Raw genomic sequence first — 5,663 nt, forward strand, 5'->3', positions numbered from 1 at the left:
ATACATATATAAAAATATAAAAAAATAAAAATATATAAAAATAGTTTATATATACATAGAGTAGTAAGGACATAATCAGCATCGGCTACTCCTAAAGAACATGCAAATTAAAACCACAACGAGAAATGGCAACACAGCCACAGAATGGTTAACATTTTTAAAAGGCCCCAAATTCCTTATTTGGCAAGTATTTGCAACAACTGGAACTCTCGCGCGCGTTGCTGGTGGAAGTTTCAAATGCTGCTACCAGCGCCAGGGCCCTTTGTCTTTCTCTCCCTGCAGGTGCCAGGGCTGCCCAGTGCACCTGCTGCTGGAAAGCTCTAGCAGCCCAGCGCACCTAGCTGGTGTGAACTTGGTGCCAGGTTCCCAGCCCCTGCAGCGCTCGCTCAGGTCAATTTCTCCATAACTTTTTGGAGAGAAAGGACTTCGAGGGGTGGCTTAGGATCATTTCTGTTACATTTCTTTCTCAGAGGGACTGGCAGGAAAATGAAACTCTGGATCACCTGATTAGTCAGAGCAGGGCAGTCCAGCTCAGGCATCTCTCCAATAACTTGGGAGACTTCCTCAAACTCCTTCCCCTGGAGCTGAGTTTTTATTTGTTGAAATGGCTCAATCCTCAGACTGCCTGTAAAAATTTGGGCTGGCACGTAGGTGATTCTGTTCAGGACGTCTTGCCCTGGAAGAAGGTTTGCTTGAAGGCCTATTTGAGAATGAAGCAACTGGAACCTCGAAGCCTTTGAGCCCTCATCATTAATGGGACACACTGCCAGAGTCCATGCACTTGACAACAAAGTTGGATTTCTCTGCACAGGGTCAGACGACTTGTCTGCAAAGCTGTGGGATGTGAGCACAGGGCAGTGCATTGATGGCATCCAGACCCACAGTTGCACAGCAGTCAAGTGTGATGAGCAGAAGCTTGGGACGGGCTCCTTTGACAACACTGTGGCCTGTTGGGCATGGAGTTCCGGAAGCCAGGACCCAGCACTTCCGGGGTCACACAGGGGCGGTGTTTAGTGGTAATCACAAGGATGAACTGGATATCTTGGTAAGTGGCTCTGAAGATTTCACTGTGAAAATATGGGCTTTATGTGCTGGGACAAGCCTGAACACACTCAGCAGGGCACGGAATGGATCACCAAAGTGATTCTGCACGAGTGTGAAGTCAAGTCTCTTTTGCACAGCCCTGGAGACTACATACTCTAAAGTGTGGGCAACTATGAGGTCAAGATTTGGCCAAGTGGGAGAGAAATCAACTGCAAGTGTTTAAAGACATTGTCTGTCTCTGAGGCTAGAAGTATCTGCCCATAGCCAAGACTTCAGTACGATGGCAAATACAGTCTGTAGTTTGGCACTACGGGACTTTGCCAGTTGTGATATTCTCAGGGTCATCAGACTCCTGAGATAGCAAACTTGGCCTTGCTTGGCTTTGGAGATATCTTTGCCCTGCTGTTTGACAACCGCTAGCTATATATCATGGACTTGCATGCAGACAGAGGGCCTGATTAGCCACTGGCCTCTGCCAGAGTACGGGAAATCAAGGAGAGGCTCAAGCTTCCTGGTGGACGAAGCATCCTGGCTCAATGGATTGGATGGGCTTGGGCTTTGGGCCTGGGCTTTGAGCTTGGGCTTTGCCACCAGCATGCCTGACCACAGGATTCCCCTGATATTGTGGGAGGAGCATAGTTGACATCACCAGCAGACCACCGCTGACTGAGTTTGGGTGTGGGCGCTGTGGGTTTTCAGTGCCACCTCTATGGCAGTTGACTGCATGAAAAGAAGTTCTTACCTGACAGTATCATCATCTCACATTTCACAATCATCTTTCTGTGTTTGCCAGGGGGCCAGGACTCAGGGCGGGGCAGGGCTCATTTTCTCAACATACAGCGCAGCATGCTAATGGGGTACACCATGGACTTCATTTGTACTTAGTTCTGTTGGTCAGTATAAGAGGATGCATCTTGGGTTCATCTTTCTTGACTGTTAGTTGGAAGTAAAGAAAGTTATATGGTTCGTTAACCTGCTCATTGGTTGCCCGTAAAACACATTCTGTCTAAAAAAATTTTTTTTAATAAAATGCTACTATCAGTTTGGATATCATCTTAGCTATTTCTTATCAAGTAAAACATACATTTTCCATAGAATCCCACAATTTCAATCCTAGGTAAATACCTAAGTTAAAAGAATCCCTGTCTTCTCACAAAACATATGTTCAGCCAATTTCTGTTGGTGCTTTAATATTTGTATGGGGGAATGAGGAGTTGGAACTTCCTCTTCTGCTATTTTGCTACTGGTGTGTTTGCCATAATTTAAAAATCAACTCTACTGTGATAAAATTTCACAGCAGCTTTATTCATAATTGCCAAAAATGGGGGGGAAAGCCAAACATTTCTCACCAAATTGTGAATGTGTAAACAAATTGAGGTGTATTTGTCCAATGGAATAGTACTAAGTGATAAAAAGGAAGGAATTACTGATACATTTAATTAAATGGATGTATCTCAGAAATATTATGCTGTACAACAGTAACTATACATAAAGTATATATAATGTATGATTAACTTTATATGAAATTTTATAAGAAGCCAATTGAATCTATAGTGACAGAAAACATATCAGTACTTGTCTGGGGCTAGAGTTGTTGGGGGAATTGACTGAAAAGATTTAAGATGAAACTGTTAGAGTGATGGAAATGTTTTCCATATTGAGTGTAATAGCAGTTATATAGATATATACATTTGTCAAATTCATATGAAAATAGACGCATAAAATGTGTCTATTTTCTATGTAAATTATATCCCAATAAAGTGAATATAATTGGATATATCATAAATATCACAAATCATTAGGGAAATGTAAATGAAAACCATAGCCTACCAATTAAAGTGATGTATCTGTCAGAGTTCTCTAAAAAAACAGGACCTATAGGATATTTAGGAGTGACTGAGCAATTGATTTAAAGGAACTGGCTCACAAGACTGTAAAGACTGTCAAGTTCACAGACTTCAAGGTGGGCCAACAGAATGGAGATCCAGGGAAGAGTTGATGTTGCAATTGGGATCCAAAAGCATTCTGCTGCAGAATTCCCTCTTCTTGGAAGGAGATCAGTCTGTTTCTATTAAGATCTTCCAGTGATTAGATGAAGCCCATCTGCATCATGATGGGTAATCTAATTTATTCAACGCCTACTGGTTTAAATTTTAATATCATCTAAAAAAAATACCTCCAAAGAAACATAAAGAATCATGTTTGACCAGATATCTGGGTACTGTGGCCTAGACAAATTGACACATAAAATCAACCATCACAGATGGCTGTTATTAAAAAAATAATAATAACATGTTGACTAGGATGTGGAGAAATGAGAAAGCTTGCAATTATTTGTTGAAATGTAAACTAATGCAGTCATTGTGGAAAACAGCATGGTGGCCCTTCAAAAAAACAGAAACATAGAATTACCTCATGATGTAGCAAGTCCCCTTCTAGGAATATGTCCAAAGCAACCAAAGGCATGGACTCACAGAGACATTTGTGCTAGTGAAAAGAACCAGACTCAAAAGTCCACAGATTGTATAATTCCATTTACATGAAATGTCCAGGGGAGGCAAACCCAAGGAGACATAAAGCATATTGGTCACTGCTTAGGCCTGGGAGAGAGAGGGAGGGGGTTAGAAGGTGATGATGAATGGATATGGGATTATTTTCTTGGGTAAATAAAAGTGTACTAAAATTGATTGTGGCAATGGTGACACAACTCTGTGCCCATAGTAAAAACTATTGAATTGTACACTTTTTTTAAGATTTTATTTTTAAGTAATCACTACACCCAATGTGGGGCTTGAACTCACAACCCTGAGATCAAGAGCTGCATGCTCTACTGACTGAGCCAGCCAGGCACCCCGAATTATACACTTTATATGAGTGAATTGTATAGTATGTGAATTGTATTTCAATAAAGATGCTTAAAAAATAATAATATGGCACCTATGCTTGAAATATTAAAAGATATCTAAGAACATTATGGTGACAGTTATAAAACTATTGAAAATAATGATCCCTTCTGCCCTGACTCTTGGAGGAGACACGGGAAGTCACCAGGGAAAGCTGCCAGAGAACAAAAGACCCCAAAAAACAGTTTTCACTGAGCCCATTCCCCCAACCCACAGGGAGCAGGGCAACTCCGCCCAAACAGGGTTGTCTGAGTAACAGCATGACAGTCCCCTCCCCCAGAAGACAGGTTGGGAGAACAAGAGGCCAACAATCCTAAGGTCCCTATGAAACAGGTGCATCTTGCTTGGGTTGTGGTCAATAATTTGGGCTCTGTACATTCCCTCAACCACCCCTCAACAGAATGACTAGGAAGGGGAACCCCCAAAATAGGAAAGACTCAGAGACTGTGACTTCTGCCACAGATTTACAAATGGATACAGATATAACCAAGATGTCGGAGATGGAATTCAGGGTAGCGGTTGTGAAGACAATAGCTAGAATGGAGAAATCGATTAATGGCAACATAGAGTCTCTAAGGGCAGAAATGAAAGCTGAACAGGCAGAACTTAAAAATGCTATCAATGAGATCTAATCTAATCTAGATAATCTAACAGCTAGGGTAAGCAAGGCAGAACGAATTAGTGATCTAAGAGACCAGCGGATAGAAAAGAAGGATAAAGAGGAGGCCAGGGAGAAACAACTCAAAATCCATGAAAATAGAATCAGAGAAATAAGTGACACCATGAAGCTTTCCAATGTCAGAATTATTGGGATCCCTGAGGGAGTGGAGAGAGAGAGAGGACTAGAAGATATATTTGAGCAAATCGTAGCTGAGAACTTCCATAATCTAGGGAATGAAACAAACATTTGTGTCTTAGAGGCAGACAAGGAAGAACAAGAACAAGAACAAGGAAAACAGGCCAACACCCTGGCATGTAATAGTAAAACCTGCAAATCTTAGAACCAAGGAAACCATTTTAAGGGCAGTTAGGGGGAAGAGATTCCTTATGTACAGAGGGAGGAATATCGGAATAATGTCAGACCTATCCACAGACACCTAGAAAGCCAGAAAGGGCTGGCAAGACATATTCAGGGTACTGAATGAAAAGAACATGCAGCCAAGAATACTTTATCCAGCAAGGCTGTCATTGAGAATGGATGGAGAGATGCAGAGCTTCCAAGACTGGCAGAAACTGAAAGAATATGTGACCACTAAGCCGGTCCTGCAAGAATTATTAAGGAGGGTTCTATAAAAGGAGAAAGCCCCCAAGAGTGATATAGAACAGAAATTTACAGAGAAAATTTATAGAAACAAGGACTTCACAGGCAACATGATGACAATAAATTCATATCTTTCAATAATCACTCTCAACGTGAACGGCCTAAATGCTCCCATAAAATGGCACAGGGTTGCAGATCGGATAAAAAGACAGGACCATCCATATGCTGTCTACAAGAGACTCATTTTGAACCTAAAGATACATCCAGACTGAAAGTGAAAGGTTGGAGATCCATCTTCCATGCCAATGGACCTCAAAAGAAAGCTGGGGTAGCAATTCTTACATCAGACAAATTAGATTTTAAGCTAAAGACTGAGTTAAAGATACAGAAGGACACTCTATCATTCTTAAAGGGTCTCTCCAACGAGAAGATCTAACACTTGTAAATATCTATGG

The 5,663-nt window shown here is 41.5% G+C and overlaps 1 pseudogene; it reads left to right on the plus strand.

Annotated features, from left to right (window-relative positions):
• Positions 1 to 710: 710 nt before the first annotated feature.
• LOC102745097 (F-box/WD repeat-containing protein 2 pseudogene) lies at positions 711 to 1,687 on the plus strand (annotated as a pseudogene).
• The last annotated feature ends 3,976 nt before the right edge of the window (positions 1,688 to 5,663 follow it).

This window comes from Leptonychotes weddellii, chromosome X, assembly GCF_054177405.1.
Source record: "Leptonychotes weddellii isolate Sample4059 chromosome X, ASM5417740v2, whole genome shotgun sequence".
NCBI classification, from domain to species: Eukaryota; Metazoa; Chordata; class Mammalia; order Carnivora; family Phocidae; genus Leptonychotes; species Leptonychotes weddellii.